Source organism: Mirounga angustirostris, unplaced genomic scaffold (assembly GCF_029215605.1).
Source record: "Mirounga angustirostris isolate CCGP_5_RB_7025 unplaced genomic scaffold, mMirAng1.0.hap1 SCAF_17, whole genome shotgun sequence".
NCBI classification, from domain to species: Eukaryota; Metazoa; Chordata; class Mammalia; order Carnivora; family Phocidae; genus Mirounga; species Mirounga angustirostris.
In genome coordinates, this window is record NW_026991725.1 from 27,772,887 (window position 1) to 27,799,630 (window position 26,744).

Sequence of the window (26,744 nt, forward strand, 5' to 3'; positions counted from 1 at the left end):
ATTCCATGCTGGGAACCGCTTGGTGACAGCTACAATTCCCCATTTAGAATCAGTCTGCAGCCCCCATTCTCTGGGTCTGCTGGCTCAGTCCTTTCCCCAGTCCCCAGATTCCTCACTGGGAACTGTTGATGGTTACCAGCTGGAGTCAGATTGGGTCCAACTTAAACTGAACTGGGTCCAGTAAGTAAAAGCTCTTGGTAATGGGAAACTTGGAAGCCAAAAGAGCCACAGAAGGAGGGCATGGGTTGAGAATTTAAAAGCTGTTAGGGGGCGCCTTGGGTGGCTCAGTTGGTGGAGCATGCAACTCTTGGTCTCGGGGTTGTAAGTTCGAGCCCCACGTTGGGTGTAGGGATTACTTAAAATCTTTATTATTTTCTTTAAAGATTTTATTTATTTATTTGAGAGAGAGAGAGCACATGGGAGGGTCAGAGGGAGAAGCAGACTCCCTGCCGAGCAGGGAGCCCGATGCGGGACTCGATCCAGGGACTCCAGGATCATGACCTGAGCCGAAGGCAGTCGCTTAACCAACTGAGCCACCCAGGCGCCTGAGATTACTTAAAATCCTTAAAAAATAAAATAAAAGACTCCCAGGTTAAGACAAGTTGGTCATGGGGGCGCCTGGGTGGCTCAGATGGTTGAGCGTCTGCCTTCGGCTCAGTGCATGATCCCAGGGTCCTGGGATCGAGCCCCGCATCGGGCTCCTTGCTCAGCGGGAAGCCTGCTTCTCCCTCTCCTTCTACTGCTCCCCCTGCTGTGCTCTCTCGCTCTCTCTGTCAAATAAATAAATAAAATCTTAAAAAAAAAAAAAAGATAAGTTGGTCATGGAATGGGTTAGATGGACACTAGGTCACCCACAAACCCCAAGGAGATTTCCGTGCAGAGTAAAACAGCATGCGTTCCCCAGGCCTGTAGCACATCACTCTTAGGTGTTAATCTGGCTCCAAGAGACCCAAAAAGACTTAATTAAAAGAAATAGAATATTTTTATTTATTTATTTATTATTTATTTTAAGGTTTTTATTTAAATTCCAGTTAGTTAACAAAATAGTATTTTTTAAGTCTAAAGAGTTAAGTATGCCATCTTCCAGCACACCTGCTTATTTTTTGTCTAACAACTATAGTCCTGGAAGCTATAGATACCTACAAAAATGGCAAAAATCTTACAAAAAAACTAGAATTACAGTGGCCATTATAGGGAACATTCCAATCAAACAAGATCATTTATTTAAGAAATGCACTTGATGGGGTGCCTGGGTGGCTCAGTTGGTTAAGCATCTGCCTTCAGCTCAGGTCATGATCCCAGGGTCCTGGGATTGAGCCTGAGTTGGGCTCTCTGCTCAGCAGGGAGTCGGCTTCTCCCTCTCTGTCTGCCCCTCCCCCTGCTCATGCTCTCTCTCTCTCAAATAAATAAATAAAATCTTAAACAAAACAAAACAAAAACCAAAAGGCCAATGAAAATTTAAAGACCCAAGAGGTACCTAAAATAAAATACAATGAGACGAACATAACTCCTACTGCTGAGATCTTCCTTGCTTTACTGGCTAAACTGCCTTTCTATTCTGAAGAGACTATTAAAGTTACCTTTTAAAATAAAATTACCCAGGGGGCCCTGGGTGGCTTAGTCGTCAAGCGTCTGCCTTCAGCTCGGGTTATGATCCCAGTGTCCTGGGATCGAGCCCCGCGTCGGGCTCCCTGCTCCATGGGAAGCCTGCTTCTCCCTCTCCCTCTCCCACTCCCCCTGCTTGTGTTCCCTCTCTCGCTGTATCTCTACCCAGGGTGCCTGGGTGGCTCGGTTGGTTAAGCTCAGGTCATGATCTCAGGTCCACCTTGGCTCCGCGCTCAGTGGGTTTCTGCCTGAGATCCTCTCCCTCTGCACCCCCCCTTGTGTTCCTGCACTCTCTCTCTCAAATAAATAAAAATAAATAAATAAAAATGAAATGAAACTACCCAAAGTGGCAGAAGATCTTCCTCAGCATCTGTCACTCCTTAGTCAAAGGCTGAACTTAGGGTTATAGTTAAAGAATTTCCAAAGCCTAGGGAGGACCCCCACAAGTTTTTTTTTTTTTTTAAGATTTTATTTATTTATTTGACAGAGAAAGACACAGCGAGAGAGGGAACACAAACGGGGATTGGGAGAGGGAGAAGCAGATTCCCTGCCGAACAGGGAGCCCGATGCGGGACTTGATCCCGGGACTCCAGGATCATGACCTGAGCCGAAGGCAGTCACTTAACCAACTGAGCCACCCAGGCGCGCCCCCCCCCACAAGTTTTTTGAAGAATTTTTTCGGGGCGCCTGGGTGGCTCAGTCATTGGGCATCTGCCTTCGGCTCGGGTCATGATCCCAGAGTTCTGGGATCGAGCCCCACATCAGGCTCCCTGCTCAGCGGGAAGTCTGCTTCTCCCTCTCCCACTCTCTCTGCTTGTGTTCCCTCTCTCGCTGTGTCTCTCTCTGTCAAATAAAAAAATAAATAAAAATCTTAAAAAAAAAAAGAAGAATTTTTTCATTATTGGGGCCTCTGACCCTAGGCTGCCAGGTACTTATCCCTTATGTACTTGATGGTAGGACCCAGGTAAAGGCCAAAACTGGATGCAGGAAGGAAAATGGCAAAACCCCAAGGATGGTATTCAAGATCCTCAATTTTCAATATGTTCTCATAGATAGAAAAACTTGCAAAATAGCAACTGATCTTTGACAAGCCATTCCTAGAGTCTTCCCTGTTTGCACTGATGAGCCAATTATTCAAATATGCAAACATCGGCAACCAGCTGGCTCAGTCAGTGGAGCATCCCGACTCTTGATCTTGGGATTGTAGGTTCGAGCCTCACATTAGGTGTAGAGATTACTTAAAAAATATAAAATCTTTTTTTTTTTTTAAGATTTTTATTTATTTATTTGACAGAGAGAGAGAGATAGCGAGAGCAGGAACACAAGCAGGGGGAGTGGGAGAGGGAGAAGCAGGCTTCCTGCCGAGCAAGGAGCCCGATGTGGGACTCGATCCCAGGACCCTGGGATCATGACCTGAGCCGAAGGCAGACGCTTAACGACTGAGCCACCCAGGCGCCCAAAAATATAAAATCTTAAAACAACAAATATGTGAACCAAAGAAAAAGGAATCTGTGGCCGACTTTAAAGCTGGTTTGGAAGCTCTCTTCCTAAGGTCACTCAACCTGCTCTAGTTGCCCTATTTGTAAGTGGATTATCTTCTGAGATTAGTGGATTGCTAAAAAGGCAGAATATATCATGGGAGGGCACCAGTCTGACTGAACTCGTGACCATAACTGAGCATGTTGAAATAACTTTGGAACAAGACTGTAAACCAAGGCCCACCATGGTATTCACTTTACAGCTACAACAACTCCAAGGCCAGGCATGCAAAATAACACCTTATCCTCCACCATGACACCCTCCTAGGACTCCACCATCAAAACACAGGCCCAAAGATTGATATCTCAGTTGTAATCAACTGGGATACTAGAAGAGATTGTCCTCAAAGGCCCTTTACAAATTCTGTAACATCAACTCAAATGCCCCTACATTTACCCTCAGACGAGGGCCCCCTCATGGGCCCCTGCCAAAGTTGATGGGATTCTGAGGGATTCTCTATAAATTGCTATGTTACTTCCTTAAACAGCTAAGGGGAAACTATAATTAATTAATGGTGTTGTGCCATACGGTCTGAAATATTTACTGCTTATCCTCGCTGAAACCTGACAAGATATTTGAAAGGATTCAATAACACTATGATCAGAAATTTGGCCACATTGCAAGTGAATATTCAAAGCTTGATAGGAATTTTTTTTTAAGATTTTATTTATTTATTTGAGAGAGAAAGAATGAGACAGAGAGAGAGCATGAGAGGGGTAGGGTCAGAGGGAGAAGCAGACTCCCTGCTGAGCAGGGAGCCCGATGCGGGACTCGATCCAAGGACTCCAGGATCATGACCTGAGCTGAAGGCAGTCGCCCAACCAACTGAGCCACCCAGGCACCCCTGATAGGAATTTTTTTAAGACCTTCTCCTCTAAGCTAAGTGTACCCAGAGGGAAGAAAAACCTTCCAACAGTTGATAATCATTTAGGTGGCAACCTGTTCTTTAAGGAATTAAAGATAGCTGTCCTTGCTTTACAAATCTAGTCTTTACAGGCTAGTTGCTAGATGGCTCCAGATGTTTCCAGAATTGTTATTCAAAGTCCAGATTTAGCTCAAAAGGTATGTGATTTATCTCCAAAGGTATGTAGGAGCTTGCATTTTTTTCCCCTTTGCCTTTGAGATGTAAATGTTCTACCAGAGTAGACCATCTTCCTGATCTGCAAACTTCAAGGAGGTAAATCTTATCAAAAGAAAAGAGGAAAGGTCATTTGGAACTTGCTTTGTCAAGGACAAATATAAATCCTCAATGTCTTCCCCACAAATATTAATAGAAAAAGTCCTTGTCACCTGAGCAGGTAACCTTAACTTCTTCCATTTATCAGAAAAACAACTTTGATCTGACTTTTATACTATTTTTTTTTTTTTTTACTCTGCCCAGCTCAACATTTTTGTTTTTTTTTAAGTAAACTCTACCCCCAACCTGGGACTTGAAAAAAAATGACCCCAAGATCAAGAGTCACATGCTCTACCAACTGAGCCAGCAAGGTACCCCCATGGCAGGAATTTTAAAAGATTTTATTTATTTATTTATTTATTTATTTATTTAATTAATTTATTTATTTGAGAGAGAGAGAGCAGGAGAAGAGGAGCAGAGGAAGAGGGACAAGCAGACTCTGTGCCAAACATGGACCCTGACCTGAGCTGAAATCAAGAGTCGGAGGCTTAACTGACTGAGCCACCCCAGCCCCCCATGGCAATAATTTTTAAATGCAAATTATAAGGTCTCTGTTTATATCTTTCTGTATATTTGTGTGTGTGTGTTATAGACGTGTGGTATTTTCCACCTCCGGGTGATACTGCCAAAATTAATTTGTAAAAGATCTCTATTAAATTGGATTAAAGAAAGTTAAATTCTGGGGTGCCAGGCTGGTGCAGTTGGAGGAGTGTGGTTCTTGATCTCGGGGTCGTGAGTGCTAGCCCCACATTGTGTGTAGAGATCACTTAAACAAATAAACTCAAAAAAGGAATAATAAAGAGGAGCGCCTGGGTGGCTCAGTCGGTTAAGCCTCTGCCTTCGGCTCAGGTCATGATCGCAGCCCCTGTATCCTGCTCCCTGCTCAGCAGGGAGCCTGCTTCGCCCTCTGCCTGCCACTCCCCCTGCTTGTGCTCTCCCTCTCTCTCTCTCTTTCTCTGACAAATAAATAAATAAAATCCTAAAAGAAAATTATTTGTTAGAGGGGGGAGGGGCAGAGGGAGAGAGAAACTTAAGTAGACTCTGCACTGAGCACAGAGCCGGCTTTGGGGCTCTATCTCATGACCCTGAGATTGAGTAAGGGACAAGTGGAGCTAGGTAGGGAGAGATAGATAGGGGGCTATGTGGTCAGACTCACAGAAATCCCAAAAATCTGGAGGTGTGCGGAAAACCAGAGATAAGGGAACAGACTGGACCACCTTGCCCTAGGACCACCGTCCCTAGGCCTGGGGGGTGGGTGTCTTTTTTATGATAATCACCTGTGACCAACAAAAAATAACGAGACCCTAAAGAGGAAGTAAGCCATTGAAGCTGTTATCACGAGTCCTTGCTCGATGGTTATCAACAGAGATGTTAAAAGGATTTAAGTTCCCTGGTTAGCTTTCTATAAAAGACCAACCCTAAAGGCCCTCCATTGGCAATCCTGTCAGCAACTTTCTCACTCTTGACACCTTTTTCTGTATCTTCACTTAATAAACTTCTATCCCTTTACTCTCTTTTGTCCTCAAGATTCATTCTTCGACTCCATGAGACAAGAATCTAGCTCTCCCGCTTCAGAATGAGCATTGGGTATTATATAAGACTGATGATTCACTGACCTCTTCCTCTGAAATGAATAACACATTGTATTAATTACTTGAATTTATGTTTAAAAATGAGAAAAAAAATGTGGGGGTTAGCTGGCACACAGTGGGTGCTAAATAATGGCAGGCAAGTTTTAAAGCCCCGTCCTTGGTTGAGTCGAACTAGTTTTACGGATCTGGTCTAGCTGGACACGCAACTTGCTCTCCAGCACACAAACCCTTACTATTTTAGCCCCAGGATCCTGAACACATTTGGGGTGGGAGGTTGGGGGCCAGGCACTCCGCTGGCCCACATGCATTGCCTCGATCATCTGTAACTCTGGGGTAGTCCTACGTCCAAGGTTTTCAGGCTTGGAGTAACACCCACCCGTGTCAGAGAAATACAGTGGAACAGCTCCACGCTTCATTGTTCACGTCTCTCAGGGAACGTTCAAGTGCATGTAATTAATGACCCTGAGTTTCTCCTGTGCTTTTTTATTATCTCCTCTCCAGTTCTTGGAGGCTCCCCAGTCACTAACAACCTAAAAAGATAAACGAAACATTTAGCTCATGTGTTATGGGCACCCTCCTTTTCTCTGTCTCACCGCCAGAAGATTCTAGAAACTGCTTTGCAGACTCTCCTCAGGGCCTTAGAAGGTAAGGGTGAGAGAAGAATGGTGAGGAGTTGGGTTGCGTCTATTGGTGGTGAGAGTGGAGGTCCGGAAAACTGTGTTTGCTGCTTCTCTCTGTCTCTCTCCCTCAGCCATCAGGTCCCGTCACAGAACACTTGGTGCATTCCAGGAGAGTCTTGTTAAAAAGCCTGTGGTTCTGCATCTCCAACATGCTCACGGGACCCCGGTGCTGCTGGTCTGGGGACCACACTTTGAGCAGCGAGACTGTGGCAAACTATCCCACCTCAAGTCATTTTTATTTATTTTAGGTTTTATTTATTTATTGGACAGAGAGAGACACAGCGAGAGAGGGAACACAAGCAGAGGGAGCGGGAGAGGGAGAAGCAGGCTTCCCGCTGAGCAGGGAGCCCGATGCGGGGCTCGATCCCAGGACCCTGGGATCATGATCTGAGCCGAAGGCAGACGCTTAACAACTGAGCCACCCAGGCGCCCCTCATTCAACAAATATTTATCAGGCGCTATATATGTGCTGAGCACTGTCTGAGGTGCTGGGGATAGAGTAGCAACAAAACCTCTACCAAGGTGAGAAGCAAATAAACCAATAATATCTGTATATTCGTGAGCATATCTAAATAAATTGTCTTAAAATATTATTTTTTAAAAGATTTTACTTATTTGACAGAAAGAGAGAGCAAGCACAAGCCGGGGGAGCAGCTGAGGGAGAGGGAGAAGCAGGCTCCCCATTGAGCAGGGAGCCCCCCTTGGGACTGGATACCAGGACCCTGGGATCATGACTTGAGCCAAAGGCAGACGCTCAACCCACTGAGCCACACAGGCATCCCCGATCTTAAAATATTATTAATTTAATTGTTATTTATTAATTATTAAGAGTTTTTGGGGGGACATTCTCTTAAATCGCCCCCCCAAGGAGGGGGGCCTCATTGGCCTCACCACAATCCTGGCCCTGGATAATTACAATAATATCCACCTTGTAGGGTTGTCGAGTGAATTAAGTGAGGTAATACATAGAGCACTCGGCCCAGGGGCTGGCAACACCTGAGAACAGGCTCTCCATCCTGCAGGGTGAAGTGACTGACTGGGTTTCCGTCTTACATCCATGATACCTTCTAGTTTGTCTGAGATCAAATGAAAGAAATATTAACGACCCCAAGTAAACTGAAGTTCTCTAGGGGCGCCTGGGTGGCTCAGTTGGTTACACGACTGCCTTCGGCTCAGGTCATGATCCTGGAGTCCCGGGATCGAGTCCCACATCGGGCTCCCTGCTCAGCAGGGAGTCTGCTTCTCCCTCTGACCCTCCTCCCTCTCATGCTCTCTGTCTCTCATTCTCTCTCTCGCAAATAAATAAAATCTTAAAAAAAAAAAAAAACCCAAAACTGAAGTTCTCTAGGAAGGAGAATATGAAAGGTAAATGCTGACTGAGCAGCCAGCTGCAGTCTTTGCCACAAGGAAACATCAGGGGAGGGGGTTTAGGAATTGATTGGCCTTGATACCCAGAGCATCCCTGACAGTCATCTCTCCTCTGTCGTGTGCCAACACCCCTGACCAGATCTTCCAGCCCCATCACCCCTGGACCAGGCCAGAAGCCTCCTAATTGCCTCTCTGATTCAGTCTGACCTGGGGATCGCTTCTTCACTCAACAAACGTTTGCTGCCCACCTACTACCTGCCAAGCACTAAGCTAGTGATGGGATACAGAGATAAATACTGATGAGGGTCACCTCCCTCAATGATCTCAGATTTCAAGTGGGGGAGATCAAGGATTGCCCGAAAAGGTAGTGAGTGGTGTACCTGAAACGAATTAGCAGGTGGGATGAAATGCATGAGGACTGCTCATCAGACCGGAGGTAGGGTATAGAAGGGTCTTTAAAGAAAGCTTCCAGGGGGAGGTGACACCCAAGCGGAATCCAGATATCTGCATAAGCAGCCAAGAGAGGAAGACGTGAAGGCAAACGATGTCCCAGGCGCAGGGAGCTTTACGTACGAAGCCCAAGATACGATTCATTCTCCCAGAAGCACGGATAGACCCCGGTACTGGAGTTTGAGAAAATCCCTCCAGCGGCCCAGCCCGGCCTCCCGATGTGACACGCCTCCTCTCTCGGCACTTTCTGTGATCTGCCTTCCGCCTTGCAGGGAGGCTACCCTCCCCGCTCCGGGAAGCCCCTCCTCCACACCTTCCGCTCCCCTAACTCAGAACGAGCTCCTCAACTGGCAGGTACGAGAATCGTCTTTCCGCCGGCGTAGGACCGACTGAATACGATACAGTCCAAGCGTTTCTAGTGACTACGTCTTGCGACTCTTCTTCAGGACGAACTCCGCCAACAGCTCCCTTCCACAGGCCCCTATTGCCGTCACCCCCAACTCTCTTTGGTCCTGTCTTTTCTCTCCGTCTGTACCCAAGTTGAGACCGAGCCCCCGCATCCCGGATTCAATGCCCGCCCCCGACGGTCGGCCCGCTGTGGCCACGCCTCCCGGGGCGGGGAAAAGGCGGGCCATTCAAATTAGATATGGCGTTACAGAGAGAGAGCGAGAGAGAAAGGCAGACAGACAGACGTAGCAACGACAGACGCACCAATCTTAAAATGTAGAGCACTAAAAACTCTGCCCCAGGGCGGTGACTGCCATAGCACTGTCCGAGAAGCGAGGGGAGCGAGCGGTGGGATGAGCGCGACTTGGCCCACCGTGAGTGCGATATGGCTGGCGCCGGGGCGGTGGCGGCGAGGGCGGGGCGTCGGGCATCGCTTCTCGGCCTTTTGGCTAAGATCAAGTGTAGTATCTGTTCTTATCAGTTTAATATCTGATACGTCCTCTACCGAGGACAATATATTAAATGGATTTTTGGAGCCGGGAGATGGACTAGGAGCTTGCTCCGTCCACTCCGCGCATCGACCTGGTATTGCAGTACTTCCGGGCACGGTGCACCCCTCGGGGGTTAAATGTATGGTGACCAATAACAGTGTGAGCGTGTTACAGCGGGCTTTTGGGGTCTTTTTGGTTTCTTTTTTTTTCCTCTCGTGTGTTCGCTTAGCTTTTTCCGGGGTTTTGAGCTACCCCGTTGCTCGGCGTTCTGTAGATCCGCTATTCGGTAGTGCGTTTTGGGAGAAGTTTGGATAGAAAACCTGCCTCGGGAGATGTGACTCTTAAACTGAACAGGATTTTCTGTTTTTCACTCCCAGGCTGAACCCGGAAGGAGCTACACCTTTTTCTAGTGGGGTTGGTGTAGGGACAAACTGACAAGGTCTCCTTTCTTATCTCCCACCTTCTTTCTCTTTCTCTCTCCTCTTTCCGCTCTCCTCTCTCGTCTTCTCACCTTTCTCTTCTATCCAGCCCAGCGCTACACCTGAGTCTGTCCCCAAGTCTAGTTAGCTGGAAGCTCCTTCTAAAGCTCAGTTTTCTCCTCTGTTGAACAGGGATCGGTTTGATCCATTTTATCACAGTGTGCATGGGAATAAGGACCCACCAATAACCAAATGTAAAACCACCAGCCAAGAGTAAGGGTCCCCTTATGCTGGTGGAGGAAGAAGAGGAAGAAACCTGAAGAAGTTGAGAGGTGGGCCTTGGCAACCTTAGTTTCTTCAGATGTAAAATACCATAAATAACACCTTCTCTTTGGGATTGTTGAAAGACCAAAAAGAAAATGTGGGGGTTAGCTGGCACACAGTGGGTGCTAAATAATGGCAGGCAAGTTTTAAAGCCCCGTCCTTGGTTGAGTCGAACTAGTTTTACGGATCTGGTCTAGCTGGACACGCAACTTGCTCTCCAGCACACAAACCCTTACTATTTTAGCCCCAGGATTCTGAACACATTTGGGGTGGGAGGTTGGGGGCCAGGCACTCCGCTGGCCCACATGCATTGCCTCGATCATCTGTAACTCTGGGGTAGTCCTACGTCCAAGGTTTCCAGGCTTGGAGTAACACCCACCCGTGTCAGAGAAATACAGTGGAACAGCTCCACGCTTCATTGTTCACGTCTCTCAGGGAACGTTCAAGTGCATGTAATTAATGACCCTGAGTTTCTCCTGTGCTTTTTTATTATCTCCTCTCCAGTTCTTGGAGGCTCCCCAGTCACTAACAACCTAAAAAGATAAACGAAACATTTAGCTCATGTGTTATGGGCACCCTCCTTTTCTCTGTCTCACCGCCAGAAGATTCTAGAAACTGCTTTGCAGACTCTCCTCAGGGCCTTAGAAGGTAAGGGTGAGAGAAGAATGGTGAGGAGTTGGGTTGCGTCTATTGGTGGTGAGAGTGGAGGTCCGGAAAACTGTGTTTGCTGCTTCTCTCTGTCTCTCTCCCTCAGCCATCAGGTCCCGTCGCAGAACACTTGGTGCATTCCAGGAGAGTCTTGTTAAAAAGCCTGTGGTTCTGCATCTCCAACATGCTCACGGGACCCCGGTGCTGCTGGTCTGGGGACCACACTTTGAGCAGCGAGACTGTGGCAAACTGTCCCACCTCGAGTCATTTTTATTCATTTATTTAGTTTAGGTTTTATTTATTTATTGGACAGAGAGAGACACAGCGAGAGAGGGAACACAAGCAGAGGGAGCGGGAGAGGGAGAAGCAGGCTTCCCGCGGAGCACGGAGCCCGATGCGGGGCTCGATCCCAGGACTCTGTGATCATGACCCGAGCCGAAGGCAGACGCTTAACGACTGAGGCACCCAGGCAGCCCTCGAGTCATTTTGAACACAGGGTATATGTGGCCTCAGCTTAGCCGGCTATTGCTAGAAAAAACAATCTCCTTTCCCCACTGCAACGTCTGACCGACTAACCCGGTAGTTCTGATGCCAGTCGTAGAAGTAAAAGCTTCTGTTTGTAACTGGGGAAAAGGAGAAGGGGAGAAGGACTGAGGGGGAGAGGGAAGGGTCAGAGAGAAGGACGAGGAAGTCCGAGGAAACAAAACGGTCGGTCTCTCCAACCAGGTCTCTTCAAGTAGGTATGAAAGCTGAGGTGATGGAAAGAACCTGATGGAGCTGTGTAAGAGGACAGTGGGGACACTGAAATGAAGGCAGGGCCGCCGCGGGACCAGGCAGAGCGGGTGCGGTGGGGCCTGGACTTGAGGATGCTGGCAGGGACCCAACAGCCCCCTGGAGCCGAAGGACGGAACACTTGGGGGCACCTGGAGTTGGCAGCCTTGGCACGGGCAGACGTTCTCTGGTTGTGCATAGGCTTCCCCAACAGCTCTGTGAGGAGCGGATGGGGTTGAAGGGCAGCAGGAGAGGACTGGGAGAGCATGGCAGATGCCCCTGGCTGACCACGGGGACAAGGTCACGTTCACCTGTGTGATCCCAGGGCCCACGCGGTGACAGGTGCAGAGCAGGTGTGACACCAAAGAATCAGTTGAATCAAAAATTTGTGGGGCGCCAGACGAACCATGAGAGACAATGGACTCTGAAAAACAAACTGAGGGTTCTAGAGGGGAGGGGGGTGGGAGGATGGGTTAGCCTGGTGATGGGTATTAAAGAGGGCACGTTCTGCATGGAGCACTGTGTGTTATGCACAAACAATGAATCATGGAACACTACATCTAAAACTAATGATGTAATGTGTGGTGATTAACATAACAATAAAAATTTTTTAAAAAATTGGGGGGCGCCTGGGTGGCCCAGTCCTTAAGCATCTGCCTTCGGCTCAGGTCATGATCCCGGGGTCCTGGGATCGAGCCCCGCGTCGGGCTCCCTGCTCAGCGGGAAGTCCGCTTCTCCCTCTCCCCCTCCCCCTGCTTGTGTTCCCTCTCTCCCTGTGCTTCTCTCTGTCAAATAAATAAAATCTTTAAAAAAAAAAAAAAACTTTAAAATTAATTTACGATTCTATTTAAAGATTTATTTGAGAGAGAGAGAGCGCACGCGAGTGAGAGGGCAGAGGGAGAAGGAGAGAGAATCTCAGACTCTGCCGAGCTGAGCACTGAGCAGGGATGCCAGGACCCTGCGATCGTGACCTGAGCCGAAACCCGTGTCAGACACTTAACTGACTGCGCCATCCAGGAGCCCCAGAACCAAAATTAAAAAAAAAACAGGTTATCAGAAGGTTTTTCAAAACAAAAATCCAGGGGCGGCCTGGCTGACTCAGTCGGTAGGGCGTGCAACTCTTGATCTCAGAGTTGGAGGATATAGAGATTACTTAAACATAAGGTCCTAGAAAAGAAAAAAGAAAAGAAAAAAAAAAGCAAAGAAACATCCAGAAATAGATGTAAATATATATGAGGACTTTTTTTTTATATGATACAGGTGGCATCCGAAACCAATGATTAGATGGGCCATTCCATATATGATGCTGGGACAACTGGGTAGCCATCCAGAAAAAAAGTCCGATTTATACGGGAACTCATATACTAGGACAAATACGAAGTGAACTAGAGGTGGGAATGCAAACAAGATCAACAAGTCAAAGGACGATGGGCAAAGACTATGAACACTGGGTTCACAGAAAACAATAGCGGATCTTAACCACACGGAAAGATGAACAACCTTGCTCGTAAAGACACAACTGGCTATTATATTACGCGAGAGTCTGATAACGGGACGGTTGGGCAAGGCTGTGGGAAACAGGCGCCGGCCGAGAAAGCTGGCTGTGCTCTTCGAGTCTCTGTCCCCGGCTTATCATTCCCAACTCCCCTGAAGCGACAGTCAGGGGGTCCCTGGGGGGTTTGCAGGACATTTGGACAAGGGCCTGACCGTCACATCTTGGTGTGGCCCTAACTTTGCGAGCACTTTGGTCTGTGGCCATTGATGTGAACTGGCTAAGGGACACCCACGTTACCCAAACTCACAAGGAGCCGGTGCAGGAACTAGGACGGGAAATCATGTTTAAAGATATTTTATTTATTCATCTTTAAGTAGGCTCCACACCCAGCATGGGGCTTGAACTCAGACCCTGAGATCAAGAGTCCCGTGCTCCACCAACTGAGCCAACCAGGCGCCCCCTAGAATGGGAAATCATTACTTTACCATGGGAAATACTCCTTTGCCATGACAGAACACGCAGCTCTGCAATCCGAAGCACCTCATTCTAAAGATCAAAACGCCCGCAAAGTTAACTTAGCGAGCACACGATGGCCTCGTAAGCGTGAGAGCGAGCAGAACTGTAGTAGAACACAGCGAAGGTTCTAAGTATCACAAGCCACAAGAGGTTTGCTAATCCCTTTGTATATGTACGGATCCCCCGATATACTATTTATTCATTCAGTTATTCGACTACATAGACTAAGCGTCCGGGTGCTGTTCAAAGCGCTGGAGATGTAAATGTGGACAACACAGACCAAGATCCCTGCTCTAGAGCTTACACGCTGTTGAGCTAAAAGGCAATAGACACGTGTTTAAACGTGGAGGGATCCCGTGCTACGGGATAAAAGAAAGCCAGGTAAGGGAGAAGCCGGGGCCCTGGCTGGAGGAGGGAAGATGAAGCCCAGGAGTCTATGCCGGCTGTTCATATTCTCACTTTCTACATGAGGAGGCTGCGGAGCAGTGACTTGCCTGAGACACTTTCCCTGTGTTTGGCTCTCCCAGATGTTCTATATCCCAAACATGTCCCGTCAGTCCCAATAATGATGTGCGATAATTTCTCATGTCATCATCTCCCAGTTTAGAGATAACAGGTGGAAGGGGGAGGGTGAATCGAGGAGGCCAAGGAACACACTAGGTCACACTAGGTGAACCGGGCTTAGAGGCCAGGGATTCGGAGCCCATGCTCTCGGGTGCTGCAGCAGAGGGCGGCTTCCGGCCCGTCTGCGGGAAGAAGACCTGTGTGTCGGGCTCAGCAACACTTAGTCTCCTCGGGGGCTGCACACACAAGAATCACTCTTCTCGGGGCGCCTGGGTGGCGCGGTCGTGAAGCATCTGCCTTCCACTCGGGTCATGATCCCAGGGTCCTGGGATCGAGTCCTGCACCGCGCTCCCTGCCCAGCGGGAAGCCTGCTTCTCCCCCCCCCACCCCCCGCTTGTGTTCCCTCTCTCGCTGTCGCGCTCTGTCAGATAAAGAAATAAAACCTTAAAAAAAAAAAAAAAAAAAGAATCGCTCTTCTCCTTTCTTGGTGCCCTTTCTAGGCCCTGTGCTCTCGGCTTCCCAGGCCCAGCCGGCCTCTTCCACTAAGCCAACGGTGTGGTCGTGGGCGAGTTGCTCCACCTCTGTGCCTCAACTGCTCCATCTGTAGGTAAACTTTGCAAGTCGGACATGAAGAAAGCACTGAGCACGGGTGTGACCCAAACAAGAAGCGTGTCTATTTTATTGCGTACATCGCTCCATCTCTTCAGCGGTGCCTCGTGGGACCCAGGACCCATATTCTAGATGACTGCCACCAAGGTCACCTCATTAGCTACGTCTGCGTTCCCTAAATCCCTTTACGGGAGGTCCGAAGGTTACCACTTCTCCACTGGGGAAACGGAGGCTCAGGAGGTGAGGTAGTTTGCCCACGGGCCCTGCTGATGGGGCAGGGTGGCCACCCTGTCAGGGCCCCATCTCGGGTCCCAACTTGACTCTGGAGCCCTTTGCAGGGGACCCCAGCCGGGCGCTTCTGGGTTGGTTCCCAGCGGCCTGGACCCAGGAAGCCTGTAGGGTCCTACCGTGATGACCCGACGAGTGTCCTGGAAACGCGGGCCACTCTGCCCCAGACCCTTCCACAGCCCCCCTCTCCCGACACATCCCCAATTCCCTTGGTCCTCCCCTCAGGCCAGCAAAAGCTTTACACCGAGGAGGGAGCTGGGCCGCCGCCCAGGTTCCTCTCCGGCGCGGCCACGCCTCCCTGCGCGGAAAGGGCGGGGCATTCAAATTAGAAATGGCGCTCCGGGGCGAGCGACGGAGGAACGCCAGACGCACCGTTCCCCTTTTAAAATGTAGAGCACTAAAAACTGTGCCCCAGGGCGGTGACTGCCATAGCACTGTCCGAGAAGCGAGGGGAGCGAGCGGTGGGATGAGCGCGACTTGGCCCACCGTGAGTGCGATATGGCTGGCGCCGGGGCGGTGGCGGCGAGGGCGGGGCGTCGGGCATCGCTTCTCGGCCTTTTGGCTAAGATCAAGTGTAGTATCTGTTCTTATCAGTTTAATATCTGATACGTCCTCTACCGAGGACAATATATTAAATGGATTTTTGGAGCCGGGAGATGGACTAGGAGCTTGCTCCGTCCACTCCGCGCATCGACCTGGTATTGCAGTACTTCCAGGAACGGTGTACCCTTCGGGGTCTAAATGTTTGGTACCTAATGACAGACTGTTTTTATTGCTATTGCGTATTGAGTAGGTTTTCTCAAGTGCTTTGTTTTCTGCTCCTCAGGTTGTAAATACTGTTTTACAGTAAAAACTTCTATGGACTCGTTTCTTGGTCAGTAGAGTTCTATGTTTTGTTTTTTTCTTGCCTTTGGGTGACAATCAGGAGGAATTGTCTTTTTCTAGCGGCTGGGGAGGATACGGAACTGGTCAGGATCCCATCCCCTTTTCTTTCTTTTTTTTTTTTAGGATTTTATTTATTTGACACAGAGAGACAGCAAGAGAGAAGCAGGTCTCCCGCCGAGCGGGGAGCCCGATGCGGGGCTCGATCCCAGGACCCCAGGATTATGACCTGAGCCGAAGGCAGACGCTCAACGACTGAGCTACCCAGGCGCCCCCAGGATACCATCGATCTTTCGTCTTGCTCCTGCCTTTGGGGTTGAAGCAGTTTACTTCGTGTTTTAAACCGCGGTTATTTTTAAATGTGATGGAGGAGCGCACACAGGCCGCCCATCTTCCCCTTAACCGTGCTTTTCAAAATCCTGCACGAAGGTAAAAAGTTTCATTAACCTCCGAGTTAATGGGGCGGCATACTGTCTCTCTACAGGGCCAGAGAGTAAATGGTTTTTAGGCTTCAAGGGCCCCAAAAGGTCTGCGTGACCTATTCTTTCACAACCCTTTAAAAATGTAAAATGCGTTGTGGGCTCTCCGCATACAAGAACGAGCCTGGCCAGGCGCCTGGGTGGCTCAGCCGGTTAAGCATCTGCCTTCGGCTCAGGTCATCGTGATCCCAGGGTCCTGGGATCGGGGAGCCCGCTTCTCCCTCCCTCTGCCTGCTGCTCCCCCAGCTTGTGCTCTCTGTCAAATAGATGAATAAAATCTTAAGAAACAAAAAAACCCACAAACAAGCCTGGGCAAATTTGCTGGCCGGCTGTAGCTTGCGGACACCTGGTATAAACATACCGGCTTTGTGTCTCGTCCCAGAGACAACGCCCCCCTTCAGGCTTTTTGCTAGTCCTCTGCCTGAATGCCAGAAAGGCCTGACTGACGATTGCACTTGCACGTGGCTTTGTGACCACAGTAGAAACCGAGAGTTCCTGCTCACCTGTGACTCTCCTGGTTTTTGCAGTCACCTTGAAGACGTTTGTTGAGCACTCACAATGTACTCTTGATTAAATACCTTTCTGTTGTCAGAGATTTCCAGTGATTCTTCCTTAAACGCATGGTTCCTGCAGATTCTCTCAACCTGTAACCATCGGGTCTTTTTTACACTCCTATAAATTCTAGGGCAGATTAGGGTTAAAATCTCCAGGAGGACTCATGATTACGGAAAATGAATCTAGCTAACGATGAGAATCCAGAATCCTTCCACCCAGTACGCATCCTCCTTCAAAACCGCAGCCCACGTGGGGAGGAAACTGTGACTGTCTCGACTTGATTACAAGAGACTTCTTTTCCTCCCATAGGCTGAAACTTAAAAACAGACAGACACTCAAATCTAGAACATCCACCCCAGAATCTCTTCTCGTTTTCCTGGTTTGTTGCCCTGTGTCGTGATGCGTCCTTTGATCGGTCCCTTCAGGTGCCAACAGAAATAGCCACATGTCACCTCTCCGTGCCTCATCCCCACGAGACTCTGAACATCACCTTTCCTACTCATTTCTTTTCCTTCTCCCCAACTCCTAACAGGTTTGAGCAACTTTGGGATCCGATGGTTGGAACATTTAATTAGGTTCCTGGGGTGACTGAGAGCGGGGGGCGGGGAGGGAGGCTACGAGTGTTACAGATTAGGGTTGATCCATAGTGCAAGAAATATTTCTTGAATGACTGCTATGTGCCAAGACCGAATGACAGGTGTGCCTCCTACCCCGAGAAACCTTACGGTCTCCGGTAGAAAAACGGAGCAACAAATCGTCCTGGGTCTAGGATTGTTTCCTGAACTGAACTTTCTACAAACCCTGCAAAGGATTTCTTCTCAATGGGTTGCCCACCCTCCTTTGCCAGCAGAGCGTCCCCTCGACTGACTGAAGCAAGGCATCCGTTTCTGTTTATCCTATCCACTGATCTAATGAGATATCCTAGGAATTGATACCAAACAGTTGAACACGCAACAGAAAATGGACAAAGGATAGGGGTGCCTGGGTGGCTCAGTCGTTAAGCGTCTGCCTTCTGCTCAGGTCATGATCCCAGGGTCCTGGGATCGAGCCCCGCATCGGGCTCCCTGCTCAGCGGGAAGCCTGCTTCTCCCTCTCCCACTCCCCCTGCTCGTGTTCTCTCTTGCTGTGTCTCTCTCTGTCAAACTATAAATAAAATCTTAAAAAAAAAAAAAAAAGGACAAAGGATAGACAGTCCTCAGGGGGGAGAAAAGAAAAACACAGGTATACGCTGACATCTGGCCCCCAGAGAACATTCCCCCCACCCCCCCGTCCCCTCGTGTCTCTGGACCAAAGGGCCTGGGTCACCCGCTCATGCCACGGACCCTAGGATTGATCCATTCCCTCTGTTGCATCACGCTGATGGGGCAGGATGAGTTGGGGGATGGGGGGCAGGCCCACCAGAGGCCATAAAGAGACACACACTCCCCCTGGCCCGCACCCCGCCCCCCACCCCCCCACCCCCCGCCGTCGGAGAGGGAGGTAAACCCTACAGTGATACAGCACAATGTTTAAGAGATCCTATTGTCGGGGCGGGCAGGGACATCCCCTCCAAAGCCCAGAAAATTGCTTCCTCTTTATACCAGAGACTACTGAGAATTAGAAGGAAGCCCGAGGCCCGGTGGGCCTCTTTGCGTTCTGGAAGCAACACATTTCACACCCAGACACCCTTTTTGGGCTCACGCACCGGGTGATGGGGCAGACCCTCAGCTCAGAGGCTGGCCCGGAGCTGAAAAGGGCTCTCAAGCCCTGGGAGGGGAGCGGGGGGTGGGGGGCAGCCCTGCGGTTTGGGCCACAGGATCCTGCGGACCCCATCGTGCTGACGACAGTGGGCGGGTCCCTGAAGGAAAGAGATGAGGTGTGGAGTTTATGGCAAGCCAGGGCGGTGGAGGATCACAACGGGGGGCCCTCCCTGCGGGTTCTGGAGCCAGGCCGCCGGGCCACCGACGGCAGAGACTTCCCCTTCTGAAAAGCAGCTCCTGGCACACTGGTGGGCCTTCGGGGAGACGGCTGTTTAACGGGGGACCGTCGGAGCCCAGGGCCCCGGACTGTCCGTCAGACCTGTGGGTCCTGACGTCAGGCGGGCCAGCAGCAGCGGGCCACCCTGAGATAAATGTGGGGTATCAGGGTCGAGCCTGAGCAGGAATAAGAGACACTGGACAGCCGACTGACCCAACGACCCCGCTGGCCTTTGTTGGCCACCCCAGACCTGGCACGGTGGACATGTGAACAGTGGGGCCACAGGGGTGGCCGTGGAGGCCTCACACTAGCCAGCATTCGGTTGGGGTACTGGGGCCGGGCCATTTCTACTGTGGGGATGCGGGGCTCCTCTAGCCAGCCATCTTTGTTTCCAGAAACCTCTCTTTGACTGGCCCAGCCTTTGTCAGGTGCCACAGGGCTTGAGGCTCTCCCAGTCCACACCTGCCTCCTCCTTCTATCTTTCAAAGCATGAATTCACCCCCCTCACCACCACCACCACCACCGAAATAAACCTCTTACGCTCCTCGCTCTGTCCCTGCGACTTCTTCCCAGAGGACCCAACTGCCACCTAGGACTCAGACTCCAGTGGTCAACTTTACAAAAACACTGGTCAATTTGAATATGTAACGCTCATGTCTGTCCAGTTAAAAGAGAAAGAAAATAGAAAGAAAGAAAGAAAGAAAGAAAGAAAGAAAGAAAGAAAGAAAGAAGAAAGAAAAGAAAGAGAAGGAAGGAAGGAAGGAAGGAAGGTAGGAAGGAAGGAAAGAAGGAAGGAAGGAAGGTGGAAGGAAGGAAGGTGGAAGGAAGGAAAGAAAAAGAAAGAAAGAAAGAAAGAAAGAAAGAAAGAAAGAAAGAAAGAAAGAAAGAAAGAAAGAAAGAAAAGAAAAAACGAAACTGGGAACAAATATATGTCGGTCTACCACAGGCAGGGTTCATCTCCAAATTACACAGGAGATCTGAGAATGGGGTCAAAAAGAAAAAGACGGGGTGCCTGGGTGGCTCAGTCGTTAAGCGTCTGCCTTCGGCTTGGGTCATGATCCCAGGGTCCTGGGATCAAGCCCTGCATCGGGCTCCCTGCTTGGCGGGAAGCCTGCTTCTCCCTCTCCCACTCCCCCTGCTTGTGTTCCCTCTCTCGCTGTGTCTCTCTCTGGCAAATTAAAAAAAAGAAAGAAGGAAGGAAGGAAGGAAGGAAGGAAGGAAGGAAGGAAGGAAGGAAGGGAAAGAAAGAAAGAAAGAAAAGAAAAAAAACTGGATAAAACATAAGCAAAGATCACGCAGTTGAGGGGAAAGATAATAAATGTGGTTTTTCACATACAGAGATGCAAAGATGAACAGAGATGTACAAAGAGAGAAATGCGTATGAAAACGGTCCCGAGATGTAATGTAGCACCTGGGAGTTTGGCCAAAATCCAAGAGTCTGATGAGCTCCTGGGTTCACCAGGCTGCAGAAACAGATGCTGCTAGAGAACCCTGAGGGTGCTCCTCGAGTCCCCGTCTCGGATCCATGGCTCACGGCGAGGGTACCAGGGACCACCACGAGGGTGTGACACCTTGATGGAGGGACATGGCTCTTGGGGGAGAGTGGCTCCAGCCTTAGCTGCTCAGGCACCGCTGTGTGTGGGTGTGGATCTGCGCGGGCATGGCCCGGAGCGGGGGGTTCTGACTGCAGTTACCCTGGAGCCCCTGAAGTCAGGAGAGGCCAACGCGCGCGCCACAAGGTGAAGAAAGTATCTTCAGTGGGAGAGGTTGCTGTGCAAGGAGTGGAAGCGTCTGAGGGTCCAAATACCTGGGAACCCATAAAATGACTACTGAAGACCCCAGAACCAAGCAGAGAGGTCTTGTGTGGGAGAGGCGGGAAGAGCCCGTCAGGATAACCCTGTGCCAGGGGCTGGGTAAGCTGGGTTGATGGATCACCTGGTTGGATCCTCACCCGTTCACTCATCCCTTCAAGGGATGTTTAGGTGCTGAGCACCGGTCTAGGTGCCCGGGCCAGAGAGGCAGAAAAAGCAGCCCAGGTGGGATCTTCCCAGGGGCCGGGAGCTGGGGTGGAGGGCCCCGGGCGGGTGTGGGAAGGAAGGCGGGGTCCTGGGACAAAGCGCACAGGCGACCAATCTTATCGGTGCTGGTGCCAGCTACAGGAGAAACTCAAAACTAGGTTGGGGCCCGAGAGGGGCGCCTCTCGGCGGGGGGTGAGGGGTGGAGGGGGCGGGGGCGGGGGTGGAGGGGGGGTGCACGAAACAGGCCCCACGTTAGGTGTTATTAGGGCCTGGCCTTCAGCGAGGAGATGAAGGTTCGGAGAAGTGACTGGCCAGATCGCTGTTTCTCCCCGAGGGCTGGCTACTCGAGGGCCGACTCCCGCCGGACATTTCCACAGAGGGCCTCGGGGGCTAACCCGTCGGGAAGGTAACTTCCTTAGGGTCCCGCTAGAGCGCGCGCTTCCCCGAGAACGAGTGAAAGAGAGATCGTCGCCACCCGCACGGGAGAGAGGGAAACCCCCAGGCCGGGAGTCACAGAGCCGAGAGAGCTCGGGCCGGGCGGTGACCGCAAATGTCCCCATCGCGTTCCCGGCCTCGCTCCTGCCAACCCAGGTGCGTCGGAGCAGCAGCCCTCCTCCCCTCCGAGGTCCACGTCCGGTTCTCAGCGCTCCCTCCGGTAGACTGCAGCCGCTGGCGGGGCCTGTGCTCCAGACGCAGGCGGTGTCTTGGGACAGGCTGAGGGCCGCAGGTCACCGGACACGTTTCTCAGCCTCTCTGGTCTCGATGATCACAGCTGGGAAGTGAGGGTGAGAACGCTTCCCCTCACTCCGGGGTCCGGAGGATCCAAACGGATAGCAAAGCCTGCAAGGCAGGTGCGTCCGGCGCGCGGCGGAGGTGCGATCAGGGTTCTTTCCCCGCAGGGTTGACGCCACGGAGGAGTCCATGGGGTTGAAGGGCGACCGTGCTGGTCTCCCGGTCCTTACGGCTACGTGCAGGCTTTGCGGAGAACCAACCGAGGCGGGCCGGGGAGCGGTTGGCGGGGTGGGGGTGGCTCAGTCGCGGGAGGCTGGAGAGGAGGCGGGTAGGGGGAGGGCGGAGGCCGGCTGCCAGTCACAGGCACGGGCTCCTGCCCCGGCCGCAGTGCGCTCCCCGCCAAGGTCGGGGGCCGTGCCCGGGGGCCCCGGGGGGACGCGTCCCTCCCGGACGCACAGCGTTGACCCCGCGGTGTTCTCGGGCGCACGGGGACCGCTCGGGTCCCGGAGCTCCCCGCCACACACACACACACCCCCTCCGCTGCTTTGGGCCGGGCGTGGGGGGGGGGGTGTCAGCGTTGGGACGCCGGAGTTCCGGGGACTGGGGGCGGGGCCAGGGGCGGAGCGGGACAGCAGTGCTACGCCCCCGGGGCGGGGCGGGGCGGGGAGAGGCGGGGCATGCAAATCGCCGGTCATCCTCTCGGGAAGGACGCGAGGGAGCGGAAAGGGATGTGAAAATTCACCAGGAGCGCGGGGTAATCACTGCAACTGCAAGCGCGCGTGGAGCGGACCGCCGCAGGATAGTGAGCCGGGGATGTGGACAGAGGGTGCCACGGCTCACCGTGAGTGCAATATGGCTGGTGGCGGGGCGGTGGCGGCGAGGACAGGGCGCCAGGCATCGCTTCTCGGCCTTTTGGCTAAGATCAAGTGTAGTATCTGTTCTTATCAGTTTAATATCTGATACGTCCTCTACCCGAGGACAATATATTAAATGGATTTTTGAAGCCAGGAGTTGGTACAGGAGCTTGCTCCATCCACTCCACGCATCGACCTGGTATTGCAGTACTTCCGGGAACGGTGCACCCCCTTGGGGTCCCTACTTGCAGTGCCAAAAAGCAGTTTCTTTCTGTGCGTGGTTAGTTTCTCACTTTGGTACCGGGTTTTCTGTTTTGCTTTTGGTGCTTTGTTGTCGTGGTTGCGTTTTCGCTTTGTTGTTTGTTGTTGTGTGGGTTAAGCAATGGGGATTCATCTCCCGCGGCAAGCTTTTCCCGCACTCGCGGCTGTGGGTACATATCGTTGATTTATGGTGGCGACGCAGGACGCTCTAGCGCTTTTGCTGTCATGTCAGTGTCTAGATTCTGTCCTACGTCCCGCCCCACCCCGCGTGGCCTCGCACCTAGTTAACCCTGTGTGTCGGCAGCCGTCGGGATCGGTTTGCCCATTGTTTCGTGCTTCTTCTCGAAGTGCTTTTCCTGCTCTCTCTTCGCTTTGCTTTGCGCCCGGAGAGGTTGGCCCAGGCCGAGGGTTTGGCGACGAGCAGTTTTTGGTAGAAATACGTAACGCCCGTGCACATGTGACTCGACCTGCAATTTGGATGATTCAATCCGGCTGCTTCAGGTACCTCTCCACTCGCTCTGCCGGCCCCTCTTAACCGTTCGAAACAAAGGACGAGCAGCAGCTGAGGTCATGGCTACGAAGGTCTTCCCCGGTAGGGAAGGAAAATTCCTTCTTCCAGATCTACCTATGGCAGCGTTTATCGTAGGGAAGGAAAATTCCTTCTTCCAGATCTACCTATGGCAGCGTTTATCCACCCGGGTGACACCCCAGAAACTCCTGGGGTTTCGTTTCAATCCGGCTCATGCCCCAGCACCGCCAAACAGCAATCGAATTCGAGTCTCTGGGGCGGGGGCCCGAGGCTGGTGGCCCTCCAAGCCCGCCAGCCGGAAGCACTCCTCGGAGCATCTGGGAAGGTGCCGCCGGTCAGCTTCTTCTGAACCCTGAATTCCCCGTGACAATGAAAGCGTTGGGCGCACTCCTGCAGATCCAGGCACAAGTCGCTTCACTACAGTCCCGGGCCTGGCTTCGTGTTTAGCACACCGCAGGCACTCAGTAAACAGTGTACCGATGAGGAAATAACGGATTCCCTGGGCCTGGCACACACAGGAGACCCCCCCCCCCAAAGTCTAGTGAGGAGACCTTTGGACCCAGTCCCGGGATCTGTTGAGAGCCGGTGCGGGACGGAGCGAGCTGCTGTGGGGTGCTTCCGCTCTGTGGAACCAGATGGACCCCTTCCCCAGTTGATCCTCCACATTTGTTTTAGATGTGGAGACTGGTGACCCCCGTCCCCCACGAGGCTATGAAAAGGTTTATAGCTCACATAATGAGGCTTTCCAGGGAGAGCAAGGTGGCTCCCAGGCCGATTCAAAAAGGGCTTGAGGGCAAGGGGAGGAGTCTGGGTTGTTGTGTTTATGGTGGTGAGTGGAGGGCACCTTACAGATGACACGGGACCTTCTGTGATCCTGCCTTCCACGGTGGGCAGTCAACAGACGTCCATTGGATCAGAGTCTGATGTAATAAGGAGGGTTCCGGTCTGGGGGGCGGGGGCGGCGGCGGCGGCGGAGGGAAGGGGTGTGGGTTCCTGTGAGAAGCTGAACCTGCTGGCCAAGTTCAGGATGTGAATGAGCCTGTGAGGGACGGGACGTGCGGGTGAGGGGGCGATTATGGTAGGAAAGAGCCCACCAGAAGCAAGCGTCCCCTGGGGCAGTTCCAAGGCCCAGCTCCTAACTTGGAGGTGGCTGGGCAGGGCAGCCTGATGCAGACCGGTCCCCTCGTTCCCCCAAATCGGCCCCCCACTCTTGCTTCAGGCTGCAATGTCCCGGTTCCCCCCTCATGTGGATGTGCCCTGAAATTCTGACTCCCGTTGAAATTCGGACGTTAAGCCCCCCTCCGATGTCAGGCAGGCCTTCCCGATTCAGCTGGCTCTGTGTTCCATCCCACCATCGCATTTCTTGACTATGCATCACATGCTCCCGGTAGGGACACGGAGCCAAACGGGAGAGGCCTTGGGCCTCAAGGGGGTCACGGCCAGGTGGGAGCCCCAGCCATGTGTTCATCTCTCTCAGTCCCCTGTGCATCGGAACCTGGTGTTCTGGCCATTTGGGCAGGTGTCTTCTCTGGGTCCTGGGCCGGATGCTCCCCACATGGGGGCGGAGAGGAGAGAGGAACGGTGTCTGGCTTCTCTCTACTGCCAGGACCAAGCACCACCCTGGCGGGTGGTGTCGCAAGAGATGACTCTTGGTTAAGTTGGAACCGGTGGTGATGGCAGGAGGCCCAGAGTCCAGTGAGGTGGGACCTGGACTCCAGCTCGGACGTGGGCGGTTATGTCCTGCTGGGCAGATCCATTTCCCCAGAGTAAGAAAAGACAAGAGCTTTCTCACTGGGCACCCTGCTCTGTCCGAGGGTCCGTCCATTCTGTAGTGCCTGCCGCTTTCCAAAGGGGCGTCCATTCTCTTGAGAAGGATTCTCCGTACAAAGTGACCCTGCGCCCCACCCGAGACCATGAACGCCTAGGGGGCAGGAATCGGATCACAGTCGCCTCTCAGTGTTGGGCTCTGTCTCATGGGTGCCCAACCATCATCTGCATGGACATGATGGGTCAATCCCGTGGACTCAAAGAATCAAAGGTGGTTAGGTCAGTGTGTTCTGCTTTTCCTTTCTGTCTCTCTCTCTCTGTCTTTTTAAGATTTTTATTTATTTGTCAGAGAGAGAGAGCACAAGCAGGGGGAGCAGCAGAGGGAGAGGGAGAAGCAGGCTCCTCACTGAGCAAGGAGCCCGATGTGGGACTCGATCCCAGGACCCTGGGATCATGACCTGAGCCGAAGGCAGATGCTTAACAACTGAGCCACCCAGGCGTCCCTCCCTCCCTCTTTCTTTCTTTCTTTCTTTCTTTCTTTCTTTCTTTCTTTCTTTCTTTTTCTTTCTTTCTCTCTCTCTTTCTTTCTCTTTTTTTTAAGTAAGCTCTTGGCCCAAAGCAGTGCTTGAACTCATGACCCTGAGATCAAGAGTCGCATGTTCTACTGACAGCCAGCCAAGCACCCCTGTTCTGCTCCTTTTTTCTTTTTTAAAGATTTCATTTATTTCTTTGAGAGAGAGCACTCAGGCACACGCGAGTGGGGAGAGGGGCAGAGGGAGAGGATCTCAAGCAGATCTGGTCCTGAGCACAGAACCCAAGGCAGGGGTCGATCTCAGGACCCTGAGATGGCCTGAGTCAAAATCAAGAGTCCCATGCTTAACCTGGCTGAGCCACCCAGGCATCCCCTTTTCTGCTACTTTTTAAAGACAAATCCAAAGGGGGGGGGGGGGCGCGCCTGGCTGGCTTGGTCAGTAGAGCACCCGAGAGATTACTTGAAAATAAAATCTTAGCGGCGCCTGGGTGGCTCAGCCGGTTAAGCCGCTGCCTTGGGCTCAGGTCATGACCCCAGGGTCCTGGGATCGAGCCTTGCATCGGGTTCTCTGCTCAGTGGAGAGTCTGCTTCTCCCTCTCCCTCTGCCTGCCGCTGCCCCTGTTTGTGCTCACACACTCTCTCTGTCAAATAAATAAAATCTTAAAAAGAAATCTAGAAAAAGAGAAAGAAAGAAAAGAAAGAAAGAAAGGAAAGAAAGAAAGAAAGAAAGAAAACCGAAAAATCCAGGAATGTTACAAGAATTTAGGTGTGGTGCAGTTTAGGATCAAAGGTGGCATCTCTAAGTTGTGAAGGAAAAATTCAGTGATTTACACTGTACTGCAGAGTAGACACCAAATGGCTAAAGATTTAGCTGTGGAGAAAGAAGAAGAAAAAGACCTAGGGGAAGATTTAGGATATTATTTTATAACCTCACGGTGAAGTGCTTTCTACCTTTGACTCAACATCTGAAAAGTATTAAAAAAAAAAAACTGATGAATAGAATGATATGAAAAATGACTTTTTACAAGTTTATTTATTTAGTAACCTCTAGGCCCAGTGTGAGGCTCGGCCCCCACCCCTCCCACCGAGCCAACCCGGCGCCCCTAAGAAATAACTTTCAGTGGAACCTTAAGCACCTGGCATCATCACCCTGAGCAAGGCCCAAAGACAGCTATCCAACAGAAGAAAATATTCAA

At 51.5% G+C, this 26,744-nt stretch overlaps 1 long non-coding RNA gene and 3 other non-coding genes across 4 annotated transcripts; all 4 read left to right on the forward strand.

The window, feature by feature from the left end:
• Positions 1-9,287: 9,287 nt before the first annotated feature.
• Positions 9,288-9,477, forward strand: LOC123842773 (U2 spliceosomal RNA). Its single transcript, XR_006790470.1, has one exon. It is a non-coding gene; the product is annotated as a U2 spliceosomal RNA (small nuclear RNA).
• Positions 9,478-15,477: 6,000 nt separating this feature from the next.
• On the forward strand, positions 15,478-16,935 carry LOC135363044 (uncharacterized). The gene is made up of 2 exons (XR_010408756.1): positions 15,478-15,857; positions 15,992-16,935. It is a non-coding gene; the product is annotated as an uncharacterized LOC135363044 (long non-coding RNA).
• Positions 15,526-15,715, forward strand: LOC123842517 (U2 spliceosomal RNA). The gene has a single exon (XR_006790428.1). It is a non-coding gene; the product is annotated as a U2 spliceosomal RNA (small nuclear RNA).
• A 5,566-nt stretch (positions 16,936-22,501) lies between the features above and the next one.
• On the forward strand, positions 22,502-22,692 carry LOC123840820 (U2 spliceosomal RNA). The gene has a single exon (XR_006790103.1). It is a non-coding gene; the product is annotated as a U2 spliceosomal RNA (small nuclear RNA).
• Positions 22,693-26,744: the final 4,052 nt, after the last annotated feature.